The 14,526-nt window shown below is 35.2% G+C and overlaps 1 pseudogene; it reads left to right on the top strand.

Moving 5' to 3' along the window:
* The first annotated feature begins 1,512 nt into the window (after positions 1–1,512).
* Positions 1,513–2,474, top strand: LOC110583398 (annotated as a pseudogene).
* Positions 2,475–14,526: the final 12,052 nt, after the last annotated feature.

Genomic DNA, 14,526 nt, shown 5'->3' with positions numbered 1-14,526 from the left:
AATACTGTGTGCACTGAATTTAATGGCTTTTAAGTGGAACTACAGAAGCTTTTTTTTTTTTAATAGCAAGTTAGTACAGATGTGTTTAGGTTAGTTTTGTTTTTCCTTCCTTTAGAGTGGCGAAATATCCAATAGCACATCCAAATATTAGCAAGCAAAGTACTGGTTGTTCTGGGCCTTTGGAATGAATAGAGCTTTCTCATCTCTTCGGGAGTTTTCATTTCATTAGCAGCAACAAACTCTGCTCTATATGAACCTTCAGTTATACTGTCTTTCTTCAGTGGAGTGGACTAAGCTGATAAGAAGGTACATTTTCAATTCCTACCACTCACAATGTCAAATATATATGTCAGATAAAATAAATACTTAGTAAAGCTTCAAAAACCAAACACAAGAAATAAATTAAACCACCAAGTAACAAAACAGAGGGAACATCAAGGTAGAACAATTGCCATCTATCAGGAGCCTCGAGTGAAGGGTGCCAAATGCAAATCTAGTGCCTGGGGCCGGATCTTTAATGTATATGGGGACAAAAAAATCCAAGGCAGAGCCTTGGATCAAATTAGAGGTGGCATATGGTCATTGAGCTTCTATACAAAACACAGCTCATTGAAAAACTGCCCAATAAATGAAAAGATGATTGGAAAATCTCCAACTTTCAGCCTACAGAAGCTGGCAGGAGGCTTTCTGTCCACCCAGAACCAGTACTTGTGGGGGAGAATTGGGATGAGGATTCAAAATCACAGAACTATATCATGAGGGGAGGTCGAGTCCAAATTCACATTCCTCACAAGATGTGGGAACCCAATCAAAAAAAGATAATGTTTATTTAATATTAAAATGCTAATTATGACAAAATAATACTGTTAAAAAGATATCACTCTGGTCCCATTAAAAGAAAACAATCTAAGACTCAAGGAATCTCACTCTCCCCCACTGATAGACATACATAAACCCAGCTGAAAAAAAAGCCCCCAATAAAAAATTTTATACCACCTGAGGAAATACAACTTGCTTACTCAGCTGGATATTTCATTTTTTGAATGGTCACCATTTTGCTTTTCATAATCAAAACATCTCAAAGATTTTAAGTAATGGTGGACAGATTTAAATGTCTACTTTGCTGAATAGATTTACAAGACAAAATTTACACAATGCATCCTTGTGAAACTATAACTGCTAAAATTTGCTTGATAATAAGTTAAAGGCATCATTAATTTAATTAATTATGTCTGACCTCATTCCCAAAGCAGATATGTGATAAACATGATCCCTAGAGTATTGTTTTTATCTTTTATCAAAAATTTTAAAGAACTTAAAAGGATTTTTACAATTAACACATGACTATATTTAAAATACTATAATTATTACCAAATAAAACATAGTTTGAAATTGATCTTTTCTATTGAAATGATCACATTAAGAATATATGTATTTAGGCTCTCTGCTCCTCTCCATTGGACCAACAGCTGCATCTTCTGGTGTAGTGCCAGTCACGGTCCCCAAGACACAATGGATAAGGTGGGAGTAAACGAATTTGACAGTGTTGGGTGCCTGGTCACCAGGGCTACTTTTAACTCTGGCAAAGTGGATATTGTTGCCATCAGTGATCCCTTTATTGACCTCAACGACATGGTCTACGTGTTTCAGTATGATTCCATTCATGGCAAATTCAATGGCACAGTCAAGGCTGAGAATTCAGCACCAGCTGAGTATGTTGTGGAGTCCACTAGGGTCTTCACCAACATGTAGAAGGCTGGGGTTCATGTGAAAGGTGAAGCCAAGAGGGTCATAATCTCTGCTCCTTCTGCTGATGCCACATTTGTGATGGGCGTGAACCATGATAAATATGACAACTCCCTCAAGATTGTCAGCAGTGCCTCCTGAACCACCAAGTGCTTGGTCCCTCTGGCCAAGGTCATCCAGGACAACTTCGGCATTGTGGAGGGACTCATGACCACAGTCCATGCCATCACTGCCACCCAGAAGACCATGGACAGCCCCTCTGGGAAGCTATGACATAATGGCCAAGGGGCTTCCCAGAACATCATGCCTTCTTCTACTGGCACTGCCAAGTCTGAATGGGAAGCTCATTGGCATGGCCTTCCGTTTCCCTAGCCCCAATATGTCAGCTGTGGATCTGACCCACCTCTTGGAGAAAGCTACCAAATACAATGACTGCTGCTTCACTACATTCTTGATGTCATTGTATTTGGTAGCTTTCTCCAGGAGGTGGGTCGGATCCACAACTGACATATTGGGGCTAGGGACACGGAAGGCCATGCCAATGAGCTTCCCATTCAGCCTCGGCAGTGCCAGTAGAAGCAGGCATCAGAGGGCCCCCCATGGACATCCTAGGCTCCACTGAGGACCAGGTTGTCTCCTGTGACTTTAACAATGATATCCACTCTTCCACTGTTGCTGCTGGGGCTGGCATTACCCTCAATGACCACTTTGTCAAGCTCATTTTCTAATAAGACAATGAATCTGGCTATAGCAACCAAGTGGTGGACCTTATGGTCCACATGGCCTCCAAGGAGTAAGAGCCCCTGGATGACTAGCCCTAGTAAGAGCAACAGGAAGAGAGAGTCCTTCAGTTGCTGGGGGAGTCCTTGCCTCAACTCATCCCCCAACACACTGAGAATCTCCCAACCTCTATACAGTTTCCATCCCAGACTCCCTGAAGAAGGGGAGGGGTTTGGGGAGCCTTATCTTTTCATGTACCATCAATAAAGTATACCATAACCCCCCCCAAAGGAATATATGTATTTAGATTCCACATATAAATAAATTTCGCTTAGTATAACACTCTCCAAATTCATCCATGGATGGCAGGTTTCCTCTTTTTTAAAGCTGAATAATATTCAGCTTATATATATGTATTAAAGTTGAATATACATGTATAATCATATATATAAAATCACATTTTCTTTCTTTATCTGTCAGTGGATACTTAGGTTATTTCCATAACTTGGCTATTGTGAATAGTGCTGCAATTAACATGGGAGTGGAACTATGTCTTTGATATAATGATTTTGTTTCCCTTGGATATATACTCAAAAGTGGGAGTTCTTGGTTATATGGTAGTTCTATTTTTAATTTCTTGAGGAACCTCCATACTGTTTTCCATAATGGCTGTGCCAGTTTACAATCCCACCAACAGTGTACAAGGGTTTGCTTTTGTCAATATCCTCACCAGCGTTTATCTCTTATCTTTACAAAAATAGACTTCTTGGGGCACCTGGGTGGTGCAGTCAGTTAAGCATCTGACTCTTGGTTTTGGCTCAGGTCATGATCTTGGGGTGGTGGGATCCTGTTGGGCTCCACACTCAGAGAGGAGTCTGCTTGAGACTCTCTCCCCTTCTCCTTCTGCCCCTCCCATCTCAACTAAATAAATACATCTTTTAATAATAGACTTCTTAACAGCTGTGAATTGGCATCTCATTGTGTTTTGATTTGCACTACCCTGATGATTATTGATGTGGAGCACCTTTTCATGTACCTATTGGGCATTGGTATGTTTTTGGAAAATTACCTGGTTAGGCCTTTTGCCATTTGGGGGGGGGTTGTTTTTGTTTTTTGCAGTTGAGTTGTATGAGTCCCTATGTCTGTATTTATTCCAGCAATGCTACTACTGATCCATGTATTTTTGGAATCCTATTTTATAATAGACTTCAGAAAATGTATTACCTTACTTTAGAAAATCCATTATATAATAACAGGTCAAAGGCCAATATTTCCTGTCCAATGCCTTCCCAATTTATTCAGCTTAGGGTTTTTGTTGTTGTTGTTTGTTTCCCTTCCATATCTGCTTAGCCATTATTTGTGCCTATTTTAGAGATATTATTTTGATTAAAGTTGTTTGATTCTATGTATCAGGAAGATAAAGTATTTGCTATGCTTTAAATTAGGAATCTCCTCCAAATCCATCATAAATCTGACTTAGTTTCATTTGTATGTTTCCAGCCTACTCAAGGGCAATATGTGAAGCAAGTCAATATCATGCGTGTAATTGACTGATTGCTGTTAATTTGAAATATGTGAATTTGAGAACTGCCTTTATACATATTCATTAACATGCCATCCTTCACTCGAAATGATCAAGCTCTTGGCACATCACTAATAAGATATTTGTTTTGTGTTGTTTTTTAGTGGTCATGATGAATTTGGGCTGATCCATTCCACACGCCGCTATCTGTTTTTTCCTGTGACTAATAGACTATATCTGGCATGGCAGGCTTATAGATATTATCCTCTGCCTTAAAGGAGGACCAAAATATGGTGATATGATTACTACGTTGGCTTTATTTACTAGAGCCAAAGAATCATAAATGTATTATAAAACTATTACCCAGTCAAAAGTTAGAATTCTAGAATTTCCTAGTCAAAAGTTGGGTAACTTTTTAACCAAGACAAAAATAAAATTCACAGAAACTTTATTGGCATTCTATATACTATCAGTATTATAGGAAGTAACTTGTAATTAATGACATCAAATTAAAATGACAATAAAATAAGGGCTAATGTGGAAAAATAACTGTGTCAAAATGTAACATTGTTTGTAGTGGTTATGAAGCTGTTGTTTCTCAGCCTCAACACTCTTGTCTCTCCCTCTTTCACACTCTTTTTTATGTAAGCTGGGGCTTCAATTCTCCCTTATCAAGAGAGACATACAAGGAAGAAAGTATGGTAGGAAAAGAGGAGAAAGCGCTTTCTCTTGTCCTTTTGCTTCTTGGCTCTCCTAGCCCAAGAATGTCTCTTTACCCCTGCAGCTGTTCTTTCCAGTCCCCTGCTTCCCTGGGTGCTCCAAAACCAAGTGCAGTCAACTCTCACCACCAAGTAGAGCCAAGTAGGACCTACTTCCCAAAGGACTAGATACTGAGCTGTGTCTGGGAGGCTCTCCTCCTCTATGATTCTGGATTCTAACTTCCCCTTTGTTTCTCCTTCCAGATGGGTAGCATCTCCTTCCTGCAGTTATTGCTACTTTGTTATTTCAATATTTATTATCACTTTTTCAATTTTCCAAACATCTGTTTACCCAAACTTTTATCATAGCAAATTCTGTCTGTTAAAAGAGTTAATAATGAGAGTCTATTTTCCTGAAACTTCTGGTAGACTATCGTAAGAGAAAGTTAATTTTCTTGGATATTAGCTAATTTTAACTAAAAAAAAAAAAAGAGTGAAAGTTTTCAATCTATAGTGTAACTTTGAAATATCAATCAACAGTTAACTGTTGTCTGTTTATACCAATTACTTTCTTCTTTCATTACAAGATTAAATATATATATAAAGTGTGAGAACTTAAATGATTATGGTAAGTTCTGACATTGTTTTTGTTTTTTTTGTTTTTTTTGTTTTTTTTTTTAAAGATTTTATTTATTTGACAGAGAGAGATAGCGAGAGCAGGAACACAAGCAGGGGGAGTGGGAGAGGGAGAAGCAGGCTTCCCGCCGAGCAGGGAGCCCGATGTGGGACTCCATCCCGGGACCCCGGGATCATGACTTGAGCCGAAGGCAGACGCTTAACGACTGAGCCACCCAGGCGCCCGACATTGTTTTTGTTTTTGATCTGATCTGTGACCTTTGGGGAAATTATCTCCCCTCACCCCCAAATACACAATAAGCTACATCACAGAAGCACATTTCCCCTAATTTCAGAAGTAGACTAGTTAGATTCCCTTTTCCACAAAGGTTAATCACAAGTGCAGACACACATAATTTGGGTTGAATCACCCAAAAGCAATGTCTAAGGGAGATGATGAAATGCATTTCAGCATTTAATATCCATGGTTTCTGTCCATGGGCCTGATTCTTTCCTTCTTCCTTTTGTCCTGGGAGCTACCAAATACTTTTCGTTTGTTTTAGTAAATATGTTTGATTTCTTACTATATACAACAATTTTGCTTAGATATTGCCTTATAGATGTCTGCTTTCCCATAAATATTTCTCAGCTAACTTCTTTGATTAACTAGACAAAGATTTCTTTTTCTCAATTTTTTAAAACATGCAATTAGAGAATCATATCTGCTGTAATATTTTTATGCATTCACATAATATTTTATGAACTATTTTTAATATAAACTTTAAGAATAGAATTGGCACTCTATAATTGCCAAAGTGTAGTGTTAATTCTATTTAGGAAGTTGTCCTAGATAATATTTTTGAAGCTTATTTATTTAATAATAACAAAATACATTATACGGAGATAAAATTTATTTATTTTTTTTTAAAGCATTTTCTTTGTAAGTAATCTCTACACCCAGTATGGGGCTTGAACATACAACCCCGAGATTAAGAGGGGCATACTCTAAAGACTGAGCCAGCCAGGCATTCCCTGGAACCAAAATTTAAATAATGACTTAAGTTCTCCTACATTATCAACACTCACAGAATTTACTGGTGTCCCATTAATTTTATTTGTTAACACCTTTATTTAGCAAATATTTATTGGGTTTGTCCCATATGCTAGGCCCTGTGACATGTATTAGGGGATGAAGAGTAAAAAAGAATTCTGTTATTAAGGAGATGCCATTTTAGTGGGAGAGATGAACAACTACAGAAATATGATACAACATAATAAAATGTATTATAACAGTCGATACAGGATGCTATAGAGACATAGATGAGTGGCATCCAGTATGCCTAGGAATAAAGAAAAAGCTTATAAGAAAATATGATAAAAGAATAAGAGGGGTGCCTGAGTGGAAGAGTCAGTTAAACATCTGACTCTTGGTTTCAGCTCAGGTCATGATTTTCCAGGTCACGAGATTGAGCCCTGCATTGGGCTCCAAGCTCAATAGAGAGTCTGCTTGTCCCTCTCCTTCTGCTCCACCTTACCCACTCCCCGCTCACACATGCGCACTCTCTCTCTCAGCTCTTTTAAATAAATAAATAAAATCTTAAAAAAAATAAAAAAGAAGAAAGGAAAATTAACCCAAAGAAAAAACAAAATTTCTCAAATTTTGCTTTTTGAGGGCACCTGTGTGGCTCAGTTGGTTAAGCAACTGCCTTCGGTTCAGGTCCTGATCCCAGGGTCCTGGGCTAGAGCCCCCCATCAAGCTCCCTGCTCAGTGGGGAGTCTGCTTCTTCCTCTCCCTCTGCGCCTTCCCCCTGCTCATGCTCTTTCTCTCTCTCTCTTGCCCATTCTCATAAATAAATAACTAAAAATAAATAAATAAATATATACACACACATATATATAATTTGCTTTTTTAGAACGAAGGATTTTGAGAGGAAATACATGAGATCGGGTAATAGCCAGAATCCATTGATCCTTGTATGCCATGCTAAACTTAATTTTTTGCTTGATATCATTTTGAAGAATGAAACTATGATTGCGTTAATCAAAAACCACCTACTATTTATTTCCCATTGTGGAACAAGGTAAATGACTTATAATAACCCCTCCTTTGATTAAAAAGTATTCAACAATAAGTAATTAGCAGTAATTTACACATTGTAAATGCAGTACTAAATAACCTTTGCCCTAAAATGTCACTAAGGTTGTGATCCTTTAATATAAATTTATTTGACAACCAGTAGTAATTTTGTACATATGGAAATCAACTGATAACTAATTGGGGGTATATATCGTTAGAAAGATGAATAATGATTTATATTTTAGATGCTACAAGATGTGCTGAGTAGTCACAACTCAGTTATGTAGAGTATGGATATTTATCTCATTTTATTATAGTAATTGCTACCAACATTTAAGTCTTAAAAGCATTGAGCAGTAGGTAACTTGCCAATAATATCTTGCAATAAGAATATCCCAGTTTAACCCAATAATCATTGAAACACTTCTAGTTTAAAACCTACTATGAAAGGCTGAAGTTTGTAATGGTTTTTGTTCTCAGTTGAAAGTTGCTTCCACAGGGATCCATGCCCTTTTTACTAAACATTCTGAGTGGGGGTAGAGGCTACCCTCTAACCCAGTAGATCATTCTGATTATCATTTACTATGTTTAACCTTTAGTAATAAACACTATTTTTTTTTTAGTGAATTTTAAGTGTCAATTCTAAGTGCACTCCCTCTCTCTCATTTCTTTCTCTCATCTCTATCTCTAGCTGTATATCTTTATCTCTTGTTTATTTCCTTTGCCAGACAAGTGTTGACTTCACCCAATGTTAGTTTTTAGCAATAGAGACAGAAGGATTCTATATTTTCATCAATAAGGAATGAGAACTTGCTTATTTCTACCAAAATCCTGGAGGAAATTTTTCTCTGGTCTCTTATTGGCCCAAATAGTTTGAGGCCTATCAAACTGGTAACCAGTCACTGGTAAAGATGATGAATTTAGGCTACCATAATGAATTTAGGCTAATCATGTAAGGGGGGAATGAATAGTGGGTATCAATCACAAAATCCTTTATAAACAAATCACATTTTATTTAAATGAAGTTCACATGCTCAGAGTTAGACTAATCATAACTCTTGGCTTATGGCACACTCTCATTATTAGTCCATGAATCACCTATTTATGATGTATATGGGATGGATAGATAAATAGATAAAGATAGAGATGGAGAGAAAGAAAAGGGAAGAGGGGAGAGAATATTTTTATTCTGAAAATTTTAAAAAAAGTTTTATGAATTCAGAATAATTTAGAACTGAGAAGTTTAAGCTCTAGCTTTGGGACCTAGGGCAAGATACTTACAAACTAATAATAGAAGCTAATTCAAGGAGTTCTTATGAGAATTGAATGAGATAATTCACTTAAAACCATAATCCATTATCTCACCACCCAGACTTAATCATGGTATATTATTTGTGGTCGTCTGTTTTCTCTGCTCCGAAACATACATAGTGAAAACTAAGTTTCCTTTTGGTGTGCTAGATCTCAGAGCACGTTCTCAGAAAAGGTGAAAAACTGTAATTAGCGATTTGGGCATATGCGAAAACCCAATGTCCATCTCAGTTCTTGGCTAAAATAGCTTCCCCAAATCTGTTTTCTATTGTTGTACACCATTGCCCTCTACCTTTCTCTTTTGCATTTGTCTTTCCACCCTTCCTGTTTTTCTCCTGTTTCAGTCCTCAGCAACTCTCTAATTATCCAAGGCCCCACTCATCCAGAGTACTCTACTCACAATGAAAATGCCCTAATCTTATTACATTATTCCTTGACTCTATTCCTACTAGCCTTGTAGAGACAGAGAATGAAAATGAATGCGTGTGTGTTGAAGCACAGAGCTACATTTCCAAATGTTGGTTAAGGCCCAATTGAAAAGGTACCTTCAAACATCATTGGTGATGGAGTTAACTGATTGGAACTTGCATAAAGCTATTTGCTAATATGCATCAAAAATCTTAATTAAGTAGTTCAATTAATATTTAAAAAACACCTATTGTCAACCAAGAAATGTCCTAGATATGGTGAAATAGATAAAAACAAAAGTGACAAAACCCTGGCTTTTCCAAGTGCATTGTGGGTGAAAAACAAACAAACAAACAAAAAAAACAATGATTTAAAAACCTAATAGTCTGGATGGTAATAAGAGCTATAAAGAAAAACAAAACAGGGCAAAGCAAAATTGAATATTAGGATAGAGAGTGCCATGTTGCAAATGGTGTTTACTGAGGGCATCTCAGATGAGTATCACATGAGCAGAGACCTGAAAGAAGGGAGGGGATGGGCCATATTGCTATATGGGGGAAGAGCAATCCAGATAGATGGAATAGTGTTTAAAAAGCACTTAGGGAAGGAGCATGCTGACATGTTTGAAGTAAAACAAGGAGGCTGATATGGGTGGCAGTGAGTGGGTTGGGAGAAAGAGGAAGATGGAGTACAGCTTTAGAAGACATGATAAGGACTTTTATTCAATGAAACAAATAAATTTTAACCATATCCTTCTGGTTGCCATGTGGATAATGCAAGAGGGGAAGGGTATAATACACGTAAGACATGATGCAGGTCTAAAATACGGTTGCAATAGCACAAATTTGAAGAATTAGCTGTGTTTTGGACACATTTCACAGAAATACGATATGCCACTACAATGAATGTATATTTTCAGGGAATATGAGAATCCTAAAATGATTCACGTTTTTTATTTTGCTCAGCAACTAGAAGAACAGAGGTGCCACTGATCAAAATGACAATAAAATTTGGAGGACAATTTTTGTTAAGAGGATTTTTTTGCTCTTTTGCACATTTTAAGTTTTAAATACCTTTTATGTTTGGAGACATTCTTTAGTTGGACCTATAACTTCAGAGTTTAGGAGAGATGCCTGGATTAGAGCTTCACAGTTGAGAGTCTTCCATGTATAGTATTTAAAACTATAAGGAGGGTGAAATTACCTAGGGAATAAATCTAGAGAGAGTCTGAAAACTATTCATGATCTTTGAATCAGAAATTCTACTTTTGAGGAATTATCCTAATGTTATAATCACACAAGCAAACTCTGCTTCCTCTGTGATGATATCATCACGAGATGTCTGTTTTACTAAAAGAGTAAGAAAAAATTTAAACAGTCTTTTATGAATTGATTTTTGTAAAGCTATAAAATTAAATTAAAAACCTTGTTTACAAATAGTACTTAATGACACTCACACATGCAGTTGTATTAGAGATGCATTACTATTCTCATATTTCTAAGAAGAAATTGGTAAAATATCACACAGAATTATTAAGTTTTAAACATTATGTTTTTAAAATAGTTTATGTTCTTTTACATTAGTATTAAGCTGATTCATGATACAGATATCCCCAAAGCTGCTCTCAGAAGGACTTAAATTTTTATCTCTTATGTATCTCTTTTTTTGCTGAAATACTAATACCTCAGTCCATGGGAGAACCAGATATTTTCATTGTATAAACCTCTGGGTTTTAAATAATGCTAAGTTATCTTGAAACCAAGGCACCTTCAATATTCATAGGGGTGGGCAACTTTTCAAACACCTCAGTCTATTTTTTTGAGATACCATGAGGGAAGAGTAGGCTCATGTGAGTCTATTGATAACATATAATCTGAATGTAAAAGTGAAGCATATTATGTATCTGATCTGTTACTTGTGAAAATTTTAAAAAGCTAAGCATAAAAATCATCATAGAAGGGGCACAGTAAGCTTGGAGAATAGTATTGGATATTTGGTAACTCTTAATGTTACACATATTAATGTAGATTTGATTTTCTCTATTTCTAGTTAATGGGCCAAATTATGATCTCAGATGTAAGTTAGACATATTTTTTTCTATGATGAAACTAAGGGAAATGGTGACTTGAGGTGATTTCTACACATGAAATGATCTAACACAACATGCCATATTAATTTTAAAAGAAGTTATCACTTGTGTCAATAAGCACCTTACTTTGATACTGAACTTCTCTTAGAAAGCTCAGGCTGTTTTCTATGATATAAATTAACTTATGAGAGCAATAATAAATGATTTTTGTGGATAAAAAAGTGAAGCTCAGATGGATTAACTAACTAATGCTTTATTATCCAGACCTACACATTTGTTCCACACCTTTTTTCTCCCTCACACACAAATTTGGAGGCTTAAGATCAGGAGTCACTTTGAGACTCAAATTCCATATTTTATAATTTAGAAGAATGAGACATTTAAAAAGTTAACAGTTAATTTCTTATTATCTTAAAATAAATGTTGAAGAAAATCCTACTCTACCCACGTTCAAATGCTTTCTATAATCTGACAGTTTGGAAAAATGCTTTATAAAATTTTTTTTTACAATATGCTACACTCTTTGATAACTTTGTCATTTTCCAAATGTGTTTAGCCTTGCACTCATATTCTAAAGAAGCTGTCGCACAAAGATATCCTTTGTATAAATCTAAATAATGAACAAAGAGTCATATGGGCAATTTCATAAAACTTTCTTGTTAAAGTTGCAAGATTTCTCCACATAATCCCCTTAAATTAGCCCAACTGATTATTGGGCTATTTTCAAATAAGTTATTCTGCAGTTAAGAGAAAAATATTTTTTAAGTATTCACATTAATGAAAAAACTGATAATACATAGTAATGTTGTAAATAGTGGAAATCTATAAGCATGATCAATGTTTCTTTAGTGAGTATTTTTATTTTTTCTGCTAATAGTTTATCAGAAAAATAACAAAGTTGATTGATTTAATTTGTAGTTACTTACTTCTTCTGTAACACTTGAAGTGCTAACATATATCAACATGCTCACAAGACCAGTAAATAAAAGAACTATAGTAAGACTCTAGAATATAACAACTTCTGTCTTATAACAACCAGACAGGATAAAGAACTGAGCAGGTAAATGGACAACAGAGCAAACCATCTTCATAGACCTTGTGTTCACCACATCAATTCCCTCCATACTCTGATCCATTGAACTTAAAATTAGCAAGTGGAGTATTGAGAAACTTCCCAGGAAAACGTTGGTATAAAAACATCAAATTGTATACTTTAATTAGACTATAATTTTTCTTTGAGGGGGAATACTGTCATCTTTGCCAAAGAAGGAAGCATTTTTATGCCAAAGTTAATATGACAGTCCTGAAATTTGAACTTATCCATTTAGTGGAAAGCTTGCAGGAAGTGACAGACTTAAACATCTTGCTGCTTAACATTGGTATGTCTATAATATTTGGGCAAAATTCTCATTATTTCTTTTATGAATTTGAAAAAGCACTTATTTATTTTTATGTTTTGGAAGTTGAAATGTGTTCCTGAATGTGAGAAATCCCTTTTACTTCACCATATGCCATCTTGTCTTTTTGACACTCCAAGCCTGGAAATATCTCAAATGTGCAGACTTCTGATTTCCAAATTATCTACTGCCAAGAAGGGAAGTGGGTATCTGAAACTCAGCCACAGACCTTGGCAAATTTCAAATTCAGAATAAAACTTTACTTTAAAATTGTGCTCAAAAGTTGAAAGGGATTTTTTATGTCTAATTTGTGTTCTATTCCTATTGCAGGATTGAGTAAAAATTATTATATCCTAGTTTAAAAGGCTTCTTTTTCTTCCTTGGGCAGTTTTGAAGGATTAAGAAGTGGATTAAAGTTCTATTCTTTTGCATTTAAATTTGACAGTGTAAAGAGTGACAAATTCCTGCTGAGTAGAAATATTGCTGAAGAAAGCACATCATTTGGGATTACTAACTGTGGATATCACTAGATTTTTAAAGGTATCTGAGCAAATGTCTAGTCTATGGAGATTGGCTTGTCCAGCAGTACAATGAAATATCTGTGTTTTTGTTTGGTGTACCTCTAAACTGAAAAGTAAATGGTGATTTTGTCATGTCATTTATTAAATTTTTGGTGTTGCTGAAAAAGTTCTCTAATTAAAACCCAAAGAAATTCAGTCACTTCAAGTATTTCTCTACTAGCAGATGTAGTTTTGATAAATAATATTGTACCACAGAATCAGGGAGTTTATTATAGTTGAATGGAAGCAATGAGATATTTAGATTGCAGATAGGAAAAAATAGCTCCATTAATTAGAAAGATAGTTTAATTATTATTTATTATGAATTTTTTTAACTTAAAAAATTTTTAAAAAATTTAAAAACCCTTGAATTCTAGAAATGACAGACCATGATAATCTAAATCCTTCTAGATATAATAACATAAAACATGGAGCTGAGCTTACTGAAAAGAAAGAGAAATCTTCATGTGTCAAAAAATGGAGTGAGAATTCATAGATGTTTGGGGTGTGAGAGGGTGTTTGTCTCAGCAGTTTGGGGATTGGAAAGAAGAAATTCCCACAGGGACACAAGGAGTGATGCCTTTATACACAATGATGTGGCAGCTGAAATTGAGACTTCTTCACCCTGAAAGGATTATTATTTCAGTAGAAATACAGAAAAGGCAAAGTGTGTATTTAAGCACCAAACAATAATAAGTATTCATGTATGTCTCTGCCTAATTACCAGGAAGGGAAGGAGGGAGAGAGGTTTTCTTGGGAATTCATTTTATCTCATAACATCAGAGTTTAGAATTTCTGTTGCCTAAGTTTAGGGAAATGCCTAAACTAAAAGTTATCCTCCCTCCAAAAAAAAAAAAAATCTTAGGACCAATAATATAACTGCAATTCTTGGCAAAAAAACAAGCATGAAACTGCACTGGAAACACACTCATTCAAAATATCATGGATGAGATTAAATTAAACATAGCAATAATAAATGTAAATGGAGAAACAACTTACCAAATAAAAGACAATAATTATGAGATGGATAGCAAAACAAAATCTGTAAATACCCTGTCATAAAGAAGGTACAGATACCATTATGTAATAATAGGATATAAAAATATATAAAGAGCTAGTGTGCTTATAATTTAGCCTATACAATAAACTTTGAGTGAGAATATATTAGGAATAAAAATGATTTATCTTTTAATAAAAGGAAAAATAAACCAGATGACATAAATATTCAGAATATTTATATACCAAAGAGCATAATCTCAAAATATTTAAGTACAATTCAGTCCCAATTAAAGGATATCAGGTTTTTTTTTTTAATGAAATGCTCAATAAGCATCAAGAGAATTTTGAAAAAATAAAAAAATAGAGGAGTTTGTACTACTGGAT

Source organism: Neomonachus schauinslandi, chromosome 8 (assembly GCF_002201575.2).
Source record: "Neomonachus schauinslandi chromosome 8, ASM220157v2, whole genome shotgun sequence".
NCBI classification, from domain to species: domain Eukaryota; kingdom Metazoa; phylum Chordata; class Mammalia; order Carnivora; family Phocidae; genus Neomonachus; species Neomonachus schauinslandi.
Note: the sequence above shows the minus strand (reverse complement) of the source record. Positions and strands in the feature narration are given on the sequence as shown.